Source organism: Staurois parvus, unplaced genomic scaffold, assembly GCF_062004578.1.
Source record: "Staurois parvus isolate SC_StPar_1 unplaced genomic scaffold, SC_StPar_1.0 ptg000143l, whole genome shotgun sequence".
NCBI classification, from domain to species: Eukaryota; Metazoa; Chordata; class Amphibia; order Anura; family Ranidae; genus Staurois; species Staurois parvus.
Window position 1 is genome coordinate 787,319 of NW_028317939.1, and position 24,469 is coordinate 811,787.

The window sequence follows — 24,469 nt, forward strand, 5'->3', positions numbered from 1 at the left end:
GTGCTGTGGTCAGAAGCAGGAAAAATGCCAAACAATTTATATAAGTACGGGTGTACCTCGGATTACCAACGCCTCGGATAGTGTAATTTTCAGTTTATGAATGAAAATCCATTGAAAATAACTCCTCGGTGTACAAATTTTTTATGGATTTTTTTCACAATACGAAGTGTATGGCGGTGCCGATTTTTAAATGCAATTGCTGTCACTTTCCCCGGAGTTACAGGAAACATTGTTTCTTTTAACTCCAAGAAATAAACTAGAAGGAAACATTGTTTCTTTTAGCTGGGGGGAAGTGACAGCTGAATCTCTGAGCTATAGTGAAGGGAGAAAAAAGCAGTAATTACATTTAAAAACCGACACTTAGCTATAGTGACATCAACTTTTTTTCTACTTTTTTCTGACCTTCAGAAAGATTAATTGGTTTTCTCTGCATTCCTATGGGAACCACATTTCAGTTTACAAATTTTTTGCAAAATTAAACGTCCCGGAAAACGCATTAAATTCGTAAACCGAGGTACACCTGAATGTAACATACAATAGTAGCGGTGATGTACTGTGCAAATCTGCTCACCCTTGTACCTCCTGCCTCCAACACTTCTCACCTCTGCACCCCCTGGAACCCTAATTCCACACTGCTCCCCCTGCAATCCTCTTCCAACGCTTCTCACCTCTGCACCCCCTGGAACCCTAATTCCACACTGCTCCCCCTGCAATCCTCTTCCAACACTTCTCACCTCTGCACCCCCTGGAACCCTAATTCCACACTGCTCCCCCTGCAATCCTCTTCCAACACTTCTCACCTCTGCACCCCCTGGAACCCTAATTCCACACTGCTCCCCCTGCAATCCTCTTCCAGCGCTTCTCATCTCTGCACTCCCTGGAACCCTAATTCCACACTGCTCCCCCTGCAATCCTCTTCCAGCGCTTCTCACCTCTGCACTCCCTGGAACCCTAATTCCACACTGCTCCCCCTGCAATCCTCTTCCAACGCTTCTCACCTCTGCACTCCCTGGAACCCTAATTCCACACTGCTCCCCCTGCAATCCTCTTCCAACGCTTCTCACCTCTGCACCCCCTGGAACCCTAATTCCACACTGCTCCCCCTGCAATCCTCTTCCAACACTTCTCACCTCTGCACTCCCTGGAACCCTAATTCCACACTGCTCCCCCTGCAATCCTCTTCCAACGCTTCTCACCTCTGCGCCCCCTGGAACCCTAATTCCACACTGCTCCCCCTGCAATCCTCTTCCAACGCTTCTCATCTCTACTCCCCCTGGAACCCTAATTCCACACTGCTCCCCCTGCAATCCTCTTCCAACACTTCTCACCTCTGCACCCCCTGGAACCCTAATTCCTCACTGCTCCCCCTGCAATCCTCTTCCAACACTTCTCACCTCTGCACCTGCTGCAATGGTCATTCAATACTGTCCCCTTTTCCCCCTGAAATCCTTTTCAAATACTTCTGATCCAGCACTGCTCTTCATGCAATTTCTTCCAAAATTACTTGTTTTGCAACCCTGCTCTCCCCTTTCCCCCTCTGCACCCCTCTTCCAGCACTTTTCAACTCTGCACCTCCAGGGAACCGGAACATGTTTACCAGATATCATCTGCAGTCTGCTGTTTGTCATTTATGCGATCTGCAGTTGCCTATCAAATTACATTTTTTTATAGTTTTCTAAGAAGTGATAAGCCTAGCACACATGATCAGAAAATCGTACGGAAATTCCCGCTTTTTAAGCGATCGTACGATAATCTGATCGTCCGTACACAGCTATATGAAGGGACGAAATGTGTCTCATATGATATCAGATTGTAAGATTTAATCAGTACAGTTTTCATCTGATAATACAATACAAATACATGACATCACTCCCGAATGTTCTTTCTGTTGTACAAGAATGTTCGTAACATTGGCAGCCTCTTCACTTTCAATATGAGACTAAGACGTGACCCCCCCAAAAAACAGACGATCATTCGCCCAATATTCTCATTGTGTATACGGGGCTTTAGTTTTGTGGGCTGTGGCCAAACTGTTCTCTCAGAAGTAACCATTTTCATTTTTAAAACCTCTCATTATCTGGCAGTGTTGACATTGAAGAGTACAAAAGCATCTTGGCGATAATTACTGCTGTCGATGAGATAAACCAGAACCCCGATCTCCTGCCCAATGTCACCCTGGGCTATCATATATTTAATACTTGTTCTGATCCAATGAAAACTTTGGGATATGTCATAAAGATATTGTCTGGAGAGAAGGAAGCTCCCAACTATTACTGTAAGGGAGACGGAGAAGTGGCCGGTTTTATTGGTGACAGTACTTTCTATTCGAATAATGCGATGGCCCAATTGCTCAGTCTGTATCGGTATACACAGGTAAGTGATCACTTCTATATATTATGTATGTGTAGCGCTACAACAACTTGGATGGGGTCTAGGGGTATGTGGGATGCCCAAGGAACTGTAGAACTTGAGGACAACTGCTTAGCACACACTGTACAAAATGTGGAACAAACATCAGCAACAGCTAATTTAAGGAGCTCCGAGTCCCCTTTGTTGTACCTCCTCAGACTCCAGATGAATCCTTCCTCTTGCACCCGGCTGTCCTGAGGGTATCTCTTGGCAAGGCATTCTAAGATCTGCAATTAAGTAGTCCCAGATGAGAAGTTGGGTGTTGCACCTGACCGTCTTCTCCCTTCTGTGGCCCAGGGGGTGGAGGAGTTCTCATACTGTCCTGTAGCTCAGTGGGTTGGTAGCATCTTTCAAGCCTTACGCTGGGCTAGCTCCTTCCCTGCTTACAGGTTGTCCTCCCTAGGAGACTTGTGGCACAGTGGAGATCCTTCTGTCCAGCATCCAGCCAGTAGGTAGGCTCCCCTCCCTGGGGTCTTCTCCCGGGCTCCGCACTCTAGCACCTTCTCAGTCCATCTTCCACCTCACTCGACTCCAACAATAAACCCTGCTGCTCAGGCTCTGCCACATTTAAGGGCTGTCCTTGACCACACTACCTGGCCTCTTGCCTGGGGATTGGCCAAGTTCCCCTAAATATGCAAATCTGGGCCTACTCCCCTCCTCCGCCCCTCTTCCAGAAAGTGCCAGAAGTTTCTGGAAAGATGGGAGGGCTCCAGAAGCCCTGACCTGTAGAGCCTCCCAGCTTGTCCTGAGGTGAACTCACTACCTCATTCCCAGGCTGGCTCATCCCAGGTCACTTCTCTAACAAAAATCCTATCTAGCTAGCCTAGAAGGGGCTACATATGTATTTTTTTTTTTTTTCCCAAAAAAATAGTTTTATTGAAGTAAGAAAGACAAAACAGATCATAGACACATACGGATCGCAGTCCGTGCACATCTTCATACATGTTCTCCTGTATCGCAGACGGGAATAGGACATTAGAATAAATTGTAGATCAACATGAATCCAAGTCCCACAGTAAAGCACATGCAAAAAGTATAACCATAGCAATACTATTCACAGTATGTAATTTTAGATAAATATGGTATACATTAGTCTCTATGTAGAGAGAGCTCAAGCATCAAGCCTATGAAGTGCAAGACAAAAGTATTATCTCAAGGCATATATGTCTTATGTTTCCGTATCCAAAAATCGTGGGTTAGTTTTATAGATTATTATCACACTTGTACATCTATGAGTGTTTGTATCTTATGAAAAATATAGCTAATTAGAATATGAGAAAAAGGGTTGCAAAAGGGAGAAAGAAAAGAAAAGAAAGAGACTCGAGTGGAAATGGAAAAAGAGTATGGGATGTAATATCAGAATGAGGTGGGGTGGAACACGGAGGACAAATAGATAGGGAGGATGGGGAGGAAAGAAAGAAAAAAAAAAAAAAAAAAAAGGTGGGGGGGTGGGGGGAAGTTGAGGTTTAGAATTAAATAAGCATAACCAAACCAATCACATAATTTAGTATCGGCCTGGTTGTAACAGATGCTATCTTAAATAAGGGGTATAATCCAATTAAAGTCCAAAAAAGGAATTATTCCTGAGGAGAAAGTTCTAGAGGCTTTCCGTGTCTCCAAATCTTTCTCGCTCATTCCTTCATTAAACCATGATAAGTATCAGTAGATTGGAAGTGAGTCCAACATGCCCAAGTCTTCCTGAATCGCTTGGGGTGTTCTTTTGCCACTGAGATCAGCTCCTCCATTTCCGCGATCCTATTGATCCTAAGAATCCACTCTCGCATGGTGGGAATATAGTCTGATCGCCAGTGAACAGGAATACACTGCTTTTCCGCATTTATCATGTGTAATGCAAGCGACCTATGATAAGTCCTCACAGGAAGTGAGGAGTGATGGAGTAGACATTGTGCTGGGGTAAAGTCTAGGGTGTATGTAGTAACTTGTGCAATTATGTCCAATACTTTTCTCCAGAAGGGCTGCAGTTGCGGGCAATCCCACCATATATGCAAAAGAGTACCTGTTGCCTGGCAACCTCTCCAGCATAAATCAGGAACGTTTGGATCAAATTTATGAAGCACAGATGGAACTCTGTACCACCTGGAAAATACTTTATAGTTACCTTCTTGTGTAGAAACACACATGGAACCTTTATGCATGTGGTCATAACTTTGGTCCCAGTCCTCTGGAGAGAGTGGAATTTGTAGATCACGTTGCCAGGCTGCACAGGCCCTCTGCAAATGAGAGGCATTGGCACTTTCCAAAAAAGAATATATCTTAGATATTACATGCCTCTGAGGGAGGTCTGTAAAGCAGAGCTTCTCAAATGCAGTAAGCGGTCTTGAATAATCCTGTAAATGTGGGGAGTTACGTAAGAAGTGGTGGATTTGTCTATACATCCAAGGCGTTAGAGTGAGGGATGGCCACGCCTGTGTAATGTCTTCTCTAGATAAGAGCTTAGAATCTTTGAGGAATTGACGTACTGTTAGGTTATCTTCTCGGTTATACCCAGCGAGAAAGGTCGGAGACATCCCTGGAATAAAGTCTGGGTTCATTTTGATCGGAGTGAGAGGACTCGGAGAGGAAGAAAGTTCTTTTTTCTGGAATAATTGCGAGCTACAGCGTAATGTGGGACCTATAAGTGGGTGATTCCGAAACTCAGACGGGACGTGGGAGGTTTTCAGCCATGGGGAGGTGGAAAGTGGTATCTTTGAGAAATCAGCCTCCAAACCAACCCAGACCTTACGAATGTGATTCGTGGTCCAGTCTACTAACCTAGCTAGGTGGCAAGACCTGTAGTAACGATTAATATCTGGTAATCCAATACCTCCATTCTTCTTGGGCATAGTGAGTTGGGCGAAGCTAATTCTTGGACGTTTATTGTACCAAAGAAAGGATGAGCAGAGCGTTTTATAAGATTGAAAGAACGAATTTGGTAATTGAATTGGTATCGTCTGTAGTAAATATAATATTCTGGGGAGCACGTTCATCTTAAGTATTGCTGCTCTACCAAACCACGAGAACCAAGGTTTGTTCCACGTCTGGAGGTCTTTTGAGATGTTACGTAAGAGGGGTAGAAAATTTTTTGTATATAGTTCTGTTAGATGGGATGGTAGTTGGATACCTAAATAAGTGATAGCCTCACGTTGCCAGGTAAAGGGAAAATTTGATGTCGCTTGTCTAATCACATCCGGAGTCAATGATACATCAAGCGCTTGGGATTTAGAAAAGTTGATTTTAAAGTTAGCCAAATACTGAAATAATTTGAAATCTTGTAACAAATTAGGTATCGTGATATGTGGGTCTGTCAGGAAAAGTAGTACGTCATCAGCAAAGGCTGCCACTTTATGTATTTTGCCATTGATCAAAATCCCCTTGATGTTATCATTATCTTTTATGCAATTCAAGAAAGGTTCCAGTGTAAGAATGAATAAGAGGGGTGACAGTGGGCATCCCTGTCTGGTCCCATTGCTGATCAAAAAGGAATCCGAAAGGCATCCATTCACTCGCACTCGCGCTGTGGGGGCTTTATATAAAGACATAATAAATGTCAAAAAGCGCAAAGGCAGACCAATGCCAATCAGAACTGCCTCTAGGTAATCCCAAGCTAGTCTGTCAAATGCCTTTTCGTCGTCTAAAGAGAGAAAGAATCCAGACTGTTGATTTTGGGTTAACCAATGATGTATATTTATGGCCCTTATTGTGTTATCTCTGGCCTCTCTTCCCGGAACAAAGCCCACCTGGTCCGGTGATATGATGGATTCTATAACCTGTAGTAGACGGTTAGCCAGAATCTTGGCAAAAATCTTTAGATCAACATTCAATAGGGAGATCGGTTGGTAATTCGCTGGGGATGTGTGGTCCTTATTCTCTTTGGGTATAAACGTAATGTGAGCCTCAGAAAGATGGTGCATGGACTGTCCTGGCGCGTCTAATGAATTGAAGGCCTGTAGAAATGGAAGCGCTAAGACGTCAAGAAAAGACTTGTAATAAGAATTGATAAAACCGTCAGGTCCTGGACTTTTACCAGGTTTCAATTGCGTAATAGCTTGTTGTAGTTCGAGCGACGTCAGAGCTCCCTCTAAAGCTTTTGCTTGTGATCTTGAGATCGATTTAGGAAGATATTGTGTGAGGAATTGCTGTATAATGGTCCTACGTGGCCTAGTATCACCTGTTGGTTTGGACGGTAGGGGTAAGTTATATAGGTTAAAGTAATACTCCTCAAATTCCGCCGCAATATCCGACGACGATTTCAGTAGGCGTCCATGTTTGGAATGGAGCTGATATACGTGCCGAGCAGCTTTTTTAGATTGTAAAGCCCGGGCAAGAAATTTGCCACTCTTATTGCCATGTTCATAGAAAAGTTTTTGTTGTAGAGTAAAATTACATTTCGTTTTCTTTTCCACAACCTCGCAGAGTTGTTTACTTGCGTGCTCTAGCTCAGTAGCGGATCTTAAGGCCATAGATCGTTTATGTGAGCACTCAAGTGTAGGAACTTTATGCAATAAAGAGTTGAACAATGCTTGAGCCCGACGTTTTCGCGCCGCTGAGATAGACATTAGAAGACCACGTATCACACATTTGTGCGCTTCCCACCGTATGAGAGGGGACGTTTCCGTGGATGTGTTTTCTTGAAAGTAGTTCTTCAGAGAATCACGGATCTGGAGGGTGACTGATGCGTCCGTAAGGAGAAATGGGTCTAGTCTCCATATTTTGGATATGCCTGGTGTATGCGGGAATTGCAAGGTTATCATAATAGGATGATGATCTGAAAGGATCTTTGGTTCGATCGAGGCAGACTTCAGGGTATATAGATCGTTTTGCGAGAGGAAGAAATAGTCTATTCTAGAATAGCGTTTGTGAGGAGCAGAATAAAAGGTATAGTCTTTGTCCGAAGGGTGAAGAGTACGCCAGGTATCATGTAGGAGAAGGTCTTTCAATTCAATTTTAATTTGTTTAAGTGCTTTGAACGGAATGGATGAGACCCCGAAGAGGTATCTTCCAATGGATTCAGAGCTACATTAAAATCGCCACAAAGAATCAAAATACCCGATTAAAAAGTAGCAAGTAACTTGGCGATTTTACGAAAAAAGCCTACTTGTGCTGTATTGGGACTATAAATGTTGACTAAGGTAAGTGGTTTATTAAAGAGGGTACCTTTGAGAAAAAGGAACCTTCCCTCAGGATCCTCAAGCGATTCAGTAAGTTCAAACGGGAGCGTTTTAGAGAGTAAAATGGATACCCCCTTGGCTTTCACCTCCGCATTAGCTGAATGATATGCCATGGGATAGTGAATATTTGAGAATCTAGGGACTTGGTCTGCCCGAAAATGAGTTTCTTGGATAAAGAGCACATCTGCACGAAGGCTTTTCATATAAGTGAGAAGTTGCGAACATTTTTCAGGTACATTTAGGCCCCTTGCATTAAAGGAGGCCACGGAGAGTGTGCGAATTGACCGTTTAGATGTGTGGTTGGTAGCCATTATGTAATCTACCCGAAAGGGTTGCTTAAGGGCTATACGTGTACCAGATGAGTATCACGTCAGCAGGGAGAGAAAGGGGAAGGAACAACAACAACAAAACAAACGAGAAAAAGAAAAAAAAAAAGGGGGGGGTTAGAGGAGGGCAGGGGTGGTGATGAGGGGGAAAGAGACTAGAAAAAAGATTAGAAAAAGGCTAGTATAAAGTTTCAGAATGTTGGAGTAGAAAATAAATTATAGAGGAAAAGGTTCAAGGAAAGTGGCAAAGAAGAAAAGAAGTGTCAGGTGTATGTCATATAAACCCATATGTATGTATTTATCTATGTTCCTTCAACTTCCTTTAAAGACTAGATTCCAGAGGCAGAATGGTCCAGCTACTCTAACTCATAGTACAGCTCCCATAACTTGGTTGTTTGCAAGACGTTATCCGGGAGTCTGATATTACAGTCGGAGAGGTGTCAAACCCAGAGACGGCCGTATTGGTAATGTTCAGTATAATCTGAAAGAGGCCTAACTCTCCTGAATAAAAGGTGTAGAGGGGAAATAATCCAACATGAGGTGTCTTTGACACATATACGTAGGTGGGAAGTGGCTAATTTGAATCGAGAGATGAGAGGTGTGTAACAGGGGGTGTATGCAGACTAGAAGCAATAGAAGTAACAGCATATTAAGCAAAATATTATAGGTAAGCACCTAGACCATATCAAGGCTCATAAACAATGATGTGTAACATTAGGTGTGAAAGTGAGTGCGTGCCAAAGGATAAGACCTATAAGTTATGGATGTACAACATATTACTTTGGTCAGATCCCGAAAATGTATAATTCAGTTGCGTGTACCATAATTTTAACTTTAGATATGTTATGTTATCACAAGTTAAACATAATGCAATCTGTAATCTGTCTTAACCTGAAAGGTACTTTAAACCGTGTTAATTAAACAATTGAGTCCCTTGAAAGGGGTCTTCATAGGCCATATCAATTTCGGATAAAGATATCTACTTTACATGAAACAGTGCATAGCAGTAGCAACAATATCACTTAAGATTAATCTGGGAAGTAGGTCACGGACAAAACATTGCCATCCACCTTTTCCCAAATACAATGTAAATATTAGTCCCAACCGAGGAAACTTGTATAATGCCTCACACCCCGCCGCCTACGAAACATAGATAGGTTGTTAGAGGGAAAGCGTCCACATTCCGTGGCCCAACATGAGCCTGATCCAAATCAAAGCAGCTAAATGTGTAGGGCCAAGCTGGACCCGTCTACAGAGTGAACTATAAACGTGAATATCAAATAGGGCGATCCCAAATTCCACATCTGAAATACCATCATATTCATAGCTAGATAGAGGGTATGTAACATGTCAGAAACCGCATTGCCAATTGAGGTATTCCACATGCTATGTAGGAAGAAAACAATTTAGGAAGAGCGAAGGGATAGTGCGAGTAAAATATGAATACGTTGTCTACCTTGATCCAACTATAGGACAGGGGTCAGAGATAGGTATGCATAATGGTACAAGAAGATGGTACGGAGTCCCATGAATCAACCCTACTATATCATCTCTTAGGGTACAGTAGGAGCGAAGGACACAACACAGTACACGATTGATCTGTGTAAGCCATTATCCCTTGCCACCTTAAGGATAGTTAAAACAAGTGTAAAGGCTAATCCGGGCATTTCAAGGCTCATAGAGAATTTGTTCCCAAGATCATGGCAAAGAACTGTTCAAAACCATGATACTAAGAAACCCAAAATATATGATCCAAGAGACTCCCCATCCAAGTGTACCATTTTTCCCCACATTGGAATTCAGAGAAGCAGGCAACAGTCCAGAAAAGGGCTTAACCTGTGTCCCCGGAACCCAAGCATAACTCCACTCCTGTATCCGGCAGGGTTCGTAATGTAATATGTTAGACCTTTACTGACCAAGCAAATAAGCTTCAACACCAACAGGGACACAATCAAGGCCTCCAATAAATTTATCCCCACCTCGCTCTTCTATGCCACAAACGAGGATACCTTAGCTATTATATGCCAGCAAAACCAAAATTTACAACTGATAAACAGTATACATAATAATTTTGACAATGTGATGCGATACACATACCCTTAAGTCCAGACTTCAGAGGAATAGGTGATGTCAGATATAGCATGTAAGGGAACCGTGGATAAAATAGACAGAGAAAATTTTTTTTTTTTTCGAAACGTACACGATCCACTAGTAGAGCAGCCTCAGGGTGCGGGGGTGTTTATACTCATGAGCATTGATAAGTGAGAACAAGGAGAAGTCATTCATGACGTGCCTCGTGGTGCGCAGGTGAAGCTGGTAGACTGTCGCCAGTAATGAGCCTTCTACGTACCGGAGAAGTTGAGGCTTGGTGAGATGATTTGCGTCGTCTTTCTCCAGCAGAAAGGCCATTAGACTGTGCCTCCATAGGGCCTTCATCTAGTTGCAATTGTAGAAGAGATTCACTGCACCAATTAGGTATATCCGGTAATGGGATATTCAAGGTTTCACAGAATGGTGCAAGATCTTCCGGAAATCTCATGAGAGCAGATCTCCCTAAATGTGTTGCAGAGAGACCAAACGGGAACTTCCAACGGTAGGCGATACCTTTAGAGCGAAGTAGATCTAGTAAAGGGTGCAGGTCTTTCCTGCGTTGCAGGGTGAGATGGGAGAGATCTTGAAATAGTTTAATTTCAGTGTCCTGGTATAGCAAGCGTTGTTTGTCCCGAGCTCTGCGTAAAATTTCCTCTTTAAGGCGGTAGTCGACTAGACAGCAAACTATATCTCTCGGTGGGTCAGTATCTCTGCCTTTAGGATGCAAGGCCCTGTGTAGGCGTTCGATCTCAATTGGAGATTCATGCGGTCTTTCTAAAAGATCATTAAAGATAGATAAAAGAGCTTGGGCTAGTTGGCCAGGCTCTATTGCTTCTGGTACACCGCGCACCCTTAAGTTATGTCGTCTTCCCCTATTGTCCAGGTCTTCGATGTGACGATCGAGCTCTCTTAAGTGCAAGGTGTGCGTGTCAACCTGCTTGCGCATATCATGAATAGCAAGACCTTGCATACTAACTTTATCTTCTACTGCGTCCAGCCTATGAGCCACTGCCTGCATGTCGATATGTAACTCAGCTATTGCCGCAGAAAGGGTCCCTTTAATATCTGATGCAACCGCTTTCAAGTCCCCTATGGTGAGGGGGGGAGGGTCGGAGTGTCCAGTTGCGGTAGCTGTTGTCAAGCTCATTGACTGTGAAGGAATTTCTTTCGCAGGCGAATGTAGTGGGGAGGCAAGGGCAGAAGATTCTGCTTGATCAGGAGTGAGAGATAATAATTCCGGGATGCTGCGATTAGCAGGACCACCTGTACGGCACGGGGATCTGGAGCGAGGAGTGGTAGCTTTCCTGTCTGCTTTCCCCATTTCAGCAGCGATTCCGTGTCATGAATGCGTAGCCCCACCTACGTGTGTCAAGGCTCAAGGTATTATATTGCCATTTTCTTTGGGGTCAAGCTGGAACCCCCAAAACAGGAAAGTAAAGATGTGGATAGGTAGATGAAAACAAGCCCAAAATTGGGCTGTAAGCCTCCACGGGCTTAAGAGGATAGGCAAATCAGGGGAGACACTGAATTTTGCTGTGTGGATGTAGTGATTATCACTGTCGTCTCCTTATATGAATCTGCAGGGGAAGAATCTTCTGTAGGCCTAACCTCAACACAGCTCCCTGCTGTATGGGCTATAGCAAGGCCTCTACAATATGCCGGTGTTCCCTGGGTTTGTGTGGGGGATGCCCCGATGGGCCCTGGAATGCTGACAGATGTCTGTGGGAGGAGGTGTATGTGCTTGGGTAGTGATCCGTCCTTGAGTGGGATCGCACCCAGCCCGTGCTCTAATGGTAGGGGTCCTGGGCTCGCTAGGCCGCACTAAGCCTCACCACCCCTGTATCGGATATGGGGGGGAGGAAGGGTGACACTGATGTTCCTCCGGAGCGGCTCGACAGACCCGGAGGGGTGACAAGTCGGCCGCTCACTGAACGAGCATTAGGGGGGGTGACCAGCCGTCCCCCTTCCCACTCCTGCACTGCGTGTCTCACCCCTGCCAGCTGATCCGTCGGAGGACTCCGCGGCTGCACCCGGCCGCAACAGGCCGCACCGGGTCGCCACCTCAGAACGGCGCCAGAAGCGCTCGAGTCTGCCCAGCAGTTATGCAGCAGGGACGGGTGAGTATCCCACTCGCCCCCGCCCTCCTATACGACCTGGATGCCGGAGGCTGGAGAGGTATACCGCCGGAGCTCCAGGTCATGCGGCTCGTCCGGTCGCCATCTTGGACACGCCCCCGGGGCTACATATGTATTATGGTGTGTTCAATAGATGGCTCTGTACAGTCTGGGTGGAATATTTTAGATTTACTTTTCCAGAATGAGTGCAGATCAGAATACCAGAAATTTGAACACTTGGTGTATACAGAACATTGCAACTTGGGGAATTATTCAGTGATTATTATCCACAAATCCTTCTGGGTCCCACCATTTTGCTTAACAGGTTTAGTTGCTTGAATGAGAGAACACTCCAGGTGGCATGAACTCAGCATGTTCATTTGGTAGGTTTTTAGAATTGCCTTTGGATCCAGTGCCCAAAATATTAGCTCAGCAATAAGAATCTGTAAGAAAATAAGCTGTGCCATTTGTGGAAGTCTCCTTTATGTAGTTGTAATTACACCAGTCAGAATTGTATGTATCTGGACATCTGCTGACATTATTGCATTGTGTGTGGAAGATCTATACAGGAAGTATTTTAACTCAATAGATGCTAAAGAGGGAGCCAGGTGTTACTAGTTTTGATGATAGTGATTTAGTTGAGGACTTAATCGTCCAGTGCTTATCTGTTCCTGTCCTAATTTATGATGCTGGCCAGCTTCTGGAATGTGCGCACATGAAGAAACTCACACTGACACGTTTGGTCTGTGAAAACTTCTCTCTAATTTATTGAAATGAAACCGTGAGTTTATATATGAAAAATGATGCGAACATCACGTGATAACAGCATAAGCATTATATTAGTCTTTGATTGGTCACTTTACATGAAAACAATATCCGTCATGGTATAGGTGTGATCTTCTTCTGTCGTATCTTAAAGAGAGAAAAACATTCTTTTGTCTTCCAAATCACATGGTGGGAGGGGGTCTGTGCCTGTGAGCAAACATTTCTTAAGCAAGGATTTCTTAAAGTACCACAAAGCCCAGCAGGCAGAAAATATTCACACAACATATATATTCATGCTAAACATTTATAAATATGTGGAAAGAAATAGTATTAAAGTATAAAGTAAATATGTAAAAAAATGTGTATAAAAAAGTGTATATATATATATTCAATATGAAATGAAATAGACATTTTACCAAATCCATCACAGTCCCCCCTTAAAATGACTATTTTCCTCTGTCCCTATGAGACCTCGCTCATCTGTCCCTATAAGACCTCGCTCATCTGTCCTTATGTACCTTGGAACTCTTTTATGCTGTACGTTAGACAGGTGATGACTATTTCATCACCCCCCTTGCCACAGACTTTGTACATAAGGAAGTCAGATGCTATCCCTACAAAATTGTGAGATTACTGTTGGCGGGGAGGGACCGTAATGGGGTATAAGGTTTTTCTTCATCTATCATGTGGAGATCCTCTTGCTCCTGGTTCAGGAAGGTAGGTGTTCTGTTGTCTACAGCTTTGCTCATCAATTTCCTCACACATGGTATAACACAGCATACAACCAGGGCCAGGAGAATCAGAATTATTAGTACAGTTACACCTATTTGGGCAAGTATCTTTTGCCACCCACTCATCCAACTGAAATATTGATCCCACGGGTCTGTGATACCTGAGTTCTTCTTCAGCTCAGCTGACAGGTCTTCCAATTTCTTTATAGCCAGAGTAACCTTACCATTCGGGCCAGTATTGTCAGGAATATATGTACAACATGTTTTGGTTCCTTCTATCATTTTACAGACACCTCCTTTTTCCGCTAAAATCATATCCAGAGCCATCCTATTCTGGAATGTCATGTAGGATGTAGGGGCTAGCTGGTCAACGATTCCTTGAAGGGCATCCCTGGTGTAATTCACAAACCTCTGTTGGTTGTAGTATATGTAATTTATCCAATCTACATTTTTATTAACAGTTATCATGGGAATCAGGGATTCGAAGCCTGCTTTTACTTGGTCTCTTGCTTTAAATTCATTAGGCACCCCCCCTTGGGACTCCAATGGCATCTATATACACATGTGGGTCAAAACTGCCAGAAGGAGCTTTTCGCTTCCTCCTACGACCAGGCATTGGGTCATGAGTATTTTCTGCTAGGATGTGGAGAGGCATAATGGCCTTTGCAAGAGCACATTTACCAGTCCAAATCCCTTCCAATCTGGTTCTAATCTTTTGGTCCCCACAGATCCAGTATATGTCACCAAGAGACTGGGTTCTGATTCTGTATTAACTTCCCTGAGACACTGCTGTAGGTAGAGCAGTATCCTTCTGTAAAATTACCCAGAAACCTCCCTTTGCCTTTGTAATTAGAGTAACAGGTGTAATTCCCTGGATAGATAGTGATGCCCTCTCCAGGCTTTGGGATTTTGGTAACTATGGGATATTCCTCTTTCCACATTTCGCACGCAGAATGATTGGTGGATGTATTAGTGAACAGGCTGAGGAAACATTCCTCACTGTCTTGTGGGATCTGAAGAGGGACTGTCCCTAAATGTGGTCTAGCACTACCACAGACATAGCAGTTACTTCTGTTATGTTGTTTGGCACTGAATCTCATCCACTCAAGCCACAGGTTAGTGTCAGAGAACCCGGTTTCAGCCGCCATTGTCTCTTCAAAAGTAGGGTTTGCTATTGCTATCATGTCTTTTATAGCAGGGATGACAGGTTTAAGGGGATTTGTTATTGGTTTTGATGAGTTATACGTCTTTTAGGTAAAACTTTGCTAGAGGTGTACCTTTCTGTGGGTGCCTGCCTAACCAGTAAAGTCCTGCATCACCAGGGCTTGGATTCTCAATGTTTAGGAGGAGTCTTTCTCCGCTATCACTGCACCCTGACTTCCAGATGGACAGACGTTTAATGAGAGGCTTCCCCACCTTATCTTTCTTTTTTAAGGCACTCTGTGGTTGATACCCCCAACCTGCTCCAGTACTCCATCCCACTGATCCCCAATGGGCACAGTTCGGTCCCCAATAATCATCCGGTATACATATGTATATCTGATCCGAGTTGATCACCAGACAGGCCCGCTGTGCCCATCCCGGTCTACGACTATTGCAATATATGGGTATCATACTACAAAAATCAAAGGTGAACGCAGCCACATATGTGTTGGATGAATTGTACCAGAATATGAAGGTGTCATTCATCCTAGTGATGGCTACCTGTTGAGCACCTGTTTTGGTGATAGTCACCTGCTGAGCCTCTATCAAACTTATTAGAAAAAGGATATACAACACAATCATCAGGGGTTGGGACTTTCTTGCAGTGGGAGGCGTGTATCCAAGTATTCTTCCCGGCCACCTTGACAGAAGTGGCTGTAGTCAGCAGAACTTGGAATGGACCATCATATCTTGGCTCAAGGGAATGTTTCCTCACAAATTTCTTTACTAATACCCAATCTCCGGGTCATAGGCTGTGAGTTCCTGTATCTGACTCAGGATCTGGAATGGAAGAAAACACTTGGACATGGATACGGGTTAATTCACGTGATAATACAGTCACATAATTAGTTAACACATCAGATTGTAATTGCAACTGTTGTGGAAAATAACAACCAAGTCTGGGGACTGAGCCAAACAAAATCTCATAAGGGGATAGGGAGTGTTCTCCCCTTGGTGTGTATCTGACACTAAATAGGGCAATAGGCAGACTGTCTGGCCAACTCATGCCAGTCTCTTGGGCCATTTTTAGCATTCTGGCTTTCAGAGTGCCATTCATTCTTTCTACTTTTCCACTACTTTGGGGGTGATAGGGGGTATGGAACGCCAGAGTGACTCCTAATGCTGCCCATATTTCTTTGGTTACTGAAGCTGTGAAGGTGGGGCCTTGGTCACTCTCTATCACCTCTGGAAGTCCATATCTGCATACAACCTCAGTGAGGAGTTTCTTTGCAGTTGTTTTAGCAGTCATGTTGGTTACAGCAAAGGCCTCTGGCCAACTGGAAAACATGTCCACCACCACTAGGGCGTACTCAAACCGCCCACTCTTTGGCATCTGGATATGGTCGATTTGTATCCTTTGAAAAGGGTATAGGGGTTTGGCCAAGTGTTTCTGTGGTGTCTTCTCTGTGCGTCCCGGATTGCATTTTGCGCAGATAGCACATGTTTTGCAAAAATTATTTGTCAATGTGGTAATTCCAGGCGCTATATAGTACTTATTGATGAGAGAGTTCATGAGGCTCTTTGACAGATGGGCTGCTCCGTGTGCCCACTGGACTACAGCTGGAAACATATTCTTGGGTAAACAAAACCTCTTGTTGCACTCAAACAGACCGTCTTTGAGAATAGCTCCTCTCCGTCTCCAGCTCTCTTTTTCTTCTGGACTTGCTGCTTCTTGGAGTTCCTTGAGGTAGTTTCTGTCCACAGGTAAGGTCTGTAAGGTGAATATTGGTTCCCACTCTCCGGTCACCTCTCCTTCCATTTCTGGTGGTCCCATGGCCGCTCGTTTTGCCACCAAATCTGCCAGATTATTGCCTTTGGCTTCTGAGGAGTTTATTTTCCCATGAGCTTTTACCTTCAGAATAGCCACTTGAATGGGTAGAAGGAGTGCTTCCAGCAGTCGTCCAATGGCTGCTCCATGTCTTATGGACGTACCTGCCGCAGTCATAAATCCTCTTGCCTTCCATATGGGTCCAAAGTCATGGGCCACCCCAAAGGCATATCTGGAGTCTGTGTAGATATTGGCCCTTTTTCCTTCCATCATCTGGCATGCTGTTGTGAGTGCTTGAAGTTTAGCTCCCTGTGCAGATATTGCTGGCGATAGGGCTCTTGCCTGTAGGACTGTGTCTGCAGTAGTGACCGCAAATCCTGTATGATATTTGCCTCCATCGTCTGCATATCTGGAACCATCAACAAACAAGGTGAAGTCTGGGTCCTGCAGAGGTGTTTCACTCACTGTGGGAAGATGGAAGGTTTCCATTTTCATCACTTCAAGACAATTATGAGGCTTAGTGGCTCCATTATCCTCTCCACTTTCTTCATTACCTTCATTGCCCCCCTCAGCAATTGGGAGGAGAGTGGCCGGATTCAGGGTTTGGCAACGTAGGAGAGTGACGTTATCAGGAAGTTGGAGGGAACATTGTAGTCTAAGATGCCTCGCTGTGGACAAATGTTTAGGTTGGACTTGGTTTAAAATGGCAGCAATGTCATGCGGCGCCAGAAGAACAAGTTCATGTCCCAGTACGATATCAGAGGTCTTATCCAGCAGAGCTTGAGCAGCGAAAACTGCACGCAGACACGACGGTGCTCCTCTAGCCACTGGGTCTAAATGGCATGAGTAGTAGCCTACGGGTCGTAGGCAGTCGCCATGGGACTGGGCCAATACTCCTGTGGCATGGCCTTGGCGTTCAGACATGAACAGTTTGAAAGGTTTCTCGTAGTCTGGTAGACCTAGGGCTGGGGCTGAAGAAAGTAAGCGTTTTAGAGCCAAAATGTTGGAGGCGGCGTCTTCGGACAGATGGAAGGGCTCAGACTTGAGAGCATCGTAGAGTGGTTGCATAAACCAAGAAGCATCAGGAATCCATGACCTACAGTAGGATATGAGGCCAAGAAAGGCATGGAGTGGCTTCTGGCCTAGCGGCAGTGGCAGATTTTGGATGGCCTTAACTCTTTCCTCCGTAAGATGCCTTGTTCCATGTGAGAGGCAGTGGCCCAAGAATACGACTGTTGTAGAGCACCATTGCAACTTCGGTTTAGAAGCCTTACAGCCTTGGTGTGCCAAATAACATAGTAAACTCTCCGAGGCTTCTTCAGCCGTGGGCAGGTCATCAGCACAGAGGAGAAGCTCATCTATATATTGAAGAAGGACCACTGCCGAATGTTCCTTTTGCCACGTGTCCAGTATGGTGGTCGTGGCTTTGGCAAACTGGCTCGGAGAATTTTGCGCCCCTTGTGGCATAACTGCCCAGGTGTATTGCTTCCCCTCATGGATAAAAACGAAGAAGTATCTGCAGGAAGGATGCAAGGGAATGCTGAAGAATGCATTTGCCAGGTCCACCACGGTGAAATACTTTGCTGTTGGCGGTACCCCTGTGAGTAAAGTGTGGGGATTTGGAACAATAGGTGTCTCCAAGATGGTGGCTTCATTCACTGCTCAGAGGTCCTGTACCATCCTGTACTTCTCTGGTTCCCCCTTAGGTGTCTTCTTTTTCACCGGAAACAAAGGTGTGTTGCATGGAGAGGTACAAGGTATGAGTGCACCATTTGCCACAAGGGACTTGACCTGCTTTGAAATGGCCTCGGATTGCGCTGGTTTCAGTGGGTACTGTGGTTTCCTGGGTAGGGGGGCTCCTGGCTTCAATTCCACCATAATTGGGGGTACCCTTAAATATCCAATATCTTCGGGTCCTGTGGACCATAGGCAACTTGGGATTCTGCTCAGCACATCCTCTGGGATGGTGGTGGTAGAGATCTCTTGAAGTGCCATCAGAAGGGGAATGAAGCACAATGCAGACATGTCCTCTACTTCTAGTGGTGATGAGATAACCACCTTGCCATCAGGAGTGAATGTGATAGAGGCCTGGAGCTTAGATAGCACATCAGCTCCCAGGAGATTCAGGGGACATGTTGAAGACACGACAAACCGGGCCAGCAAGTCTGGGAATAGACCAACCTGTAAAGGTCGGGTAAAAGGATTAGACCGTGGGGTTCCATCTACCCCCACACAGGATATATCTATATCAGAAAGGTATGAGTGGTCTGGGAGGTCTTCTGATCTGATCACGCTCCTGGCTGCACCTGTGTCAATTAGAAATGTCGTTGGGTGCCCTTCAATAGGTAAGGTCACTTTTGCTAACGGGCCCCCTGAACCAGCTGAAGACACTGCCAAGATAGGGGATGACACAGGCTTGCCCACTTCCTAGCGCAGAAGATCCAGGTGATTCGCACTGGGCCCAGGAGCTTGATGTTGCTGTTGTGACTGTTGCTGGTTGTATGCGCCCTGGTTCCACTGTGGCCGTTGACGTCTGGGAGGGGCTCTACAATTCCTCTTGTAGTGTCCTGGGCGGCCACAATTGAAACAAATGGGCTTATTTTCTTCTGAGGCCGTTGGCCAGGTTTGTGTCCAGGGATCTGCTACCATAATAGGGGTGGACTTCTTGGTAGCTTGTGATGATTCAAGGCCTTTTGCCACCAACAGCAGAGTGTCTAAGGGCACCACACGATACTCAGGCCTAGCCATGATAAGACCCTTCCGTATTGGTTCCCTCAGCCCCGCAACAAAGGCTGATGACAGCATCTGATTATGGGCTTTGTTGTATGCGCTGAATCCCAGGTCTGAGAAGACCTGGGACAATCTGGTATAGAATTTTTCTACTGACTCCGCCTTATCTTGGGTAATATCTTGAAGGGTGGTGGCTTGATCGGCCAGTCTCTCTTTGGCCCAGTCATGCAATTGCGTACAAAATTCCAGTCCAGAGGGGAAGGCTTTGTCATCGACAAGCCAGGTGTTGTTAAGACTTTGTGCCATTATTGGCCAGTATGAGTCTCCTGCCTTTATCTCACACAGGCTGACTAGGTCTCTCCAGGCTGCTGAGTATGTCTTCTAGATCTGAGCTATCCTGCGATAAAAGGGCATGGGCTGCTTTTCGGGGTCTGGCAATGTGGTCACCAGGGAAGAGGCCTGGGACGGAGTAAAGATGACATACAGGACCGGTGCATCTGCCGGGGTGTGGAGTCTTCCTGCCTGAGGAGTCCTTCCTGTCACCTGTGGCCTAAGAGGGGCATCTGGAGAGGCATATGCGGATAGCGTAGGAAGTTCCGGAACTGCGGCCTCCTTATCCAAAGAAGATATGTCTGACCAGGTTGACCCTAAGTGCAAATGTTTACTTCCTTTTGGTCTATTGGAGACAAAACTGTCTCTCGCGGGACCAGCGGTCGTGTCAGGTTCAAGCACTGGCATAGTGGGGACACGCGGCACATCCGGCGTTACGTAGAATGTACCATCGGTTTGTAAAACCGGACACACTGGGTAGAGGCGGCTCACTTGAGTCATAGGCCCTCTGGAAATCTGATTTGGTGTACCAAAATGGCCACCTCCAGGAAGTGTACTGGGCTGGGCAGGAAATGACAATAGAGGTGCAGCAAGATGGCTGCCATCAGGAAGTGCACTGGGCTGGGCAGGAAATGACAATGCAGGTGCAGCAAGATGGCTGCCATCAGGAAGTGCACTGGGCTGGGCAGGAAGGACAGAGGAGAGGGTGGTAGATGAAGGGTGGAGTCCAGTGTCTGCAGACCAAATATAGGGCGGTGGGTGTTCCTTTACAATGTCAACATATTGGTGGTATACATAAACAGTTTTCCCTCCCTGTTGCAATACCTCTTCTGTCCACTGCTCTTTATGTATAGCTTTAGCTACATTGTACCAAGCTTCTGCTGTCTTCAATAAATTATTATCAACTAATACACCTTTCTTTTCTTTTATCAATTTCCGCCATTCTTCCGGCTGTAAACGACCCCCCTTATCTGTGATTCCACATACTTTCACTAACTTAACTAATCCCTTCACATACTGCTCCCCCTCCCTTTGTACAACCAGGTCACATGCTAACATTCCTTTCTCCGATTTTATCAGCGTCTGACCCATCTCCTCCTGTCTCTGGTCTTCCTAAAAAAAAAACAAGACTCTTCACGCGCTGCTGTTCACTCTGTTCACAATCCTCCAGCTGTTCTAATTGGCAGGGGTACCTTTCTATACTGTGCCCCCCCTCTCTCGCCTCTGCTTCTATCTGCTGAATTGATTTCCCAATACCCCCCCTTACAGGGTAATGCACATTAAGGCGGAAAACTAACACTTCAGGCAAATCAGAAAACAGAGGATGACGTCCTAACAATTCCTGACTATATCCAATCTCTTTAACCCTTAACAAACCCCAACCGTCTTCATGAATGGCAAACATTAAACCAGACACACATTTAGGACATGACATATCAGTCTATCTTGGTGGGCTAGAGTACAGATCACTGAGTAACTCTTCGTAACCCACACACACACGGTTACGGCACCCGCTGTCACACTACCGTGACGCGTACCCGACACCTCCTCTCTTGTGGTCAACACACAAGGTTACCACACACCCAAGAGAAATTATGTGTCAAAACCCTCAGTAGGTCCACTCCTCTTCCACCTCAAGACTGATACATAAAAACACACAACAGAGACCCAGGTAACAGATAAGCACATGCAGGTATATTTAAATAAACTCCGGGCAAGCAGGGTTACCTGCCTTTAGTGACCTTTAGCAGCCGTACTAGGCACAGGTATGAATCAACAACAAAGACAGGATAAGCAATGGTAAGATAGCAAAATATATCTTACCATGCTCCAGAGGTGATCAATCTCCGTCCCGTCCAGTTTGACTGACACTTAATGCCCTTTCAGGTCGGCTGGCTGCAGGTTCATTACCCAGAGTTCCCGGGTTTCAGCACCAGTTGATTTAGTTGAGGACTTAATCGTCCAGTGCTTATCTGTTCCTGTCCTAATTTATGATGCTGGCCAGCTTCTGGAATGTGCGCACATGAAGAAACTCACACTGACATGTTTGGTCTGTGAAAACTTCTCTCTAATTTATTGAAATGAAACCGTGAGTTTATATATGAAAAATGATGCGAACATCACGTGATAACAGCATAAGCATTATATTAGTCTTTGATTGGTCACTTTACACGAAAACAATCTCCGTCATGGTATAGGTGTGATCTTCTTCCGTCTTATCTTAAAGAGAGAAAAACATTCTTTTGTCTTCCAAATCACATGGTGGGAGGGGGTCTGTGCCTGTGAGCAAACATTTCTTAAACAAGGATTTCTTAAAGTACCACAAAGCTCAGCAGGCAGAAAATATTCACACAACATATATATTCATGCTAAACATTTATAAATATGTGGAAAGAAATAGTATTAAAGTATAAAAGTAAATATGTAAAAAAATGTGTATAAAAAAGTGTATATATATATATTCAATATGAAATGAAATAGACATTTTACCAAATCCATGACAACAGAACCCCTGCAAGGGCAAGTTTACTGTTGAACCTTTACTTTGGGGTTTAATAAAAGTGGGCCAACAAGCCTTAAAATGAAGTTTTGATTAGCACAAAAATTACTACTATCACTGAAATAATCATCCCCCAAGACCGTACTCAGTAGAGTAGTCAATGACTTCCATCAGATTAAGCATCCTCAAGAGGTGCCATCAATATTTCCAATTTGAAATCTCACCATCAATGGATGGAAGCTTTAAACAAAGTCCATCCCTCACCTTGAATCCCTTGCAGGTGACATACAGTTGCAAGAAAAAGTATGTGACCCCCTTGGGATTACGTGGAGTTTTGCATGAATTGGGTATAAAATGTGCTCTGAACGTCATCTAAGTCACAACAATAGAAGAACACAGTCTGCTGAACATAATACTACACAAACATTAAATGTTGCCATGGTTTAATTGCACATAACATGTAAACATTTACAGTGCAGGGAGGAAAAAGTATGTGAACCTTTGGACTTAATAACTGGTTGACTCTCCTTTTGCAGCAATAACCTCAACCAAACGTTTCCTGTAGTTGCAGATCAGACCTGCACAATGATCTGGAGTAATTTTGGACCACTCCTCTTCACAAAACTGTTTCAGTGTAGCAATATTCTTGGGATGTCTGGTGTGAATCGCTCTCTTAAGGTCATGCCACAGCATTTCAATCGGGTTGAGGTCAGGACTCTGACTGGGCCACTCCAGAAGGCGTATTCTGTGCTGTTGCAGCCATTGTTTTGTTGAATTACTTGTATGCTTTGGGTCATTGTCCTGTTGCATCACCCATCCTCTGCGGAGCTTCAGTTGGCGGACAGATGGTCGTACGTTTTCCTGCAAAATGTCTTGATAAACTCTGGAATTCATTTTCCCATCAATGACAACAATCCGTCCAGGCCCTGAGGCAGCAAAGCAGCCCCAAACCATGATGCTCCCTCCGCCACGTTTTACAGTGGGGATGAGGTTTTGATGTTGGTGTGCTGTGCCTTTTTTTCTCCAAACATAGTGTTGTGTGTTCTTCCAAATAACTCAATCTTGGTTTCATCTGTCCACAGTATATTTTGCCAGTAGTGCTGTGGAACATCCAGGTGCTCTTTTGCAAACTTCAAACGTGCTGCAATATTCTTTTTGGACAGCAATGGCTTCCTCCGTGGTGTCCTCCCATGTACTCCATTCTTGTTTAATGTTTTCCTTATTGTAGATGTGTCAACAAAAATGTTAGCATGTGCCAGAGATTTCTGTAGGTCTTTAGCTGACACTCTGGGATTCTTCTTTACCTCATGCAGCATTCTGCGCTGTGCTCTTGCAGTCATTTTTACAGGACGACCACGCCTAGGGAGAGTAGCAACAGTGCTAAACTTTCTCCATTTGTAGACAGTCTGTCTTACCGTGGACACATGAACATCAAGGCTTTTGCAGATACTTTTGTAACCCTTTCCAGCTTCATGCAAGTCAACAATTCTTGATCGTAGGTCTTCTGAGAGCTCTTTTCTGCGAGGCATGGTTCACTTTAGACAGTGTTTCTTGAAACCAGCAAACCCAAAACAGGTGTGTGTTTTTTAAGGGCAGGACAGCTGTCAGCAACACATCCAATATCCTCACACTGACTGGAGTTAAAGTTGGCTCACTCTTGGCTCCAATTAGCTCTGGGAGAAGTCATTAAGCTAGGGCCTCACATACTTTTTCCTCCCTGCACTGTGAATGTTTACATGTTATGTGCAATTAAACCATGGCAACATCTAATGTTTGTGTAGTATTATGTTCAGCAGACTGTGTTCTTCTATTGTTGTGACTTAGATGACGTTCAGAGCACATTTTATGCCCAATTCATGCAAAACTCCACGTAATCCCAAGGGGTTCACATACTTTTTCTTGCAACTGTATAGGGATGGTGGGACACAAGTGGAGGGTTCACAGATCCAAGAAGATAAAGAAAAAGTGCTTGCAGTAAAAATCTTAGCTTCCCTGAGGCATAGCACCAGTGGAAATTTGGGCAGCACAGGAACCCATTTTGTAACGAACCGCCTGACAGTACCTCTATCAGTCCCCTGATAGAGCCTCCCCAGAGTGCGGAGTCTAAGTACCGGAGCACTTGTTCACAAGGGCCCCTGATGGTGGGGATGGACTTGGAGCGCTCCGGGACCAGGTCGCAGCTGCTAGGTATCTCTACCAGAGGTAGAGGAGTCTGCCAAGGGCTCCAGCGGGTTAAGAGTCTGATGTGAGGGAGCCCAGGGATCCCTGAGGGATGGATGGACGGATGAGCAAAGTCAGAGTCAAACAAGCCAGGTCGGTAACTAGCGGGTCGGT

General features: G+C 45.0%; 2 pseudogenes; both read right to left on the minus strand.

Moving 5' to 3' along the window:
- Positions 1-14,344: 14,344 nt before the first annotated feature.
- Positions 14,345-15,218, minus strand: LOC149465121 (uncharacterized; annotated as a pseudogene).
- Positions 15,219-15,352: 134 nt separating this feature from the next.
- Positions 15,353-19,611, minus strand: LOC149465122 (uncharacterized; annotated as a pseudogene).
- Between the last annotated feature and the right edge of the window lie 4,858 nt (positions 19,612-24,469).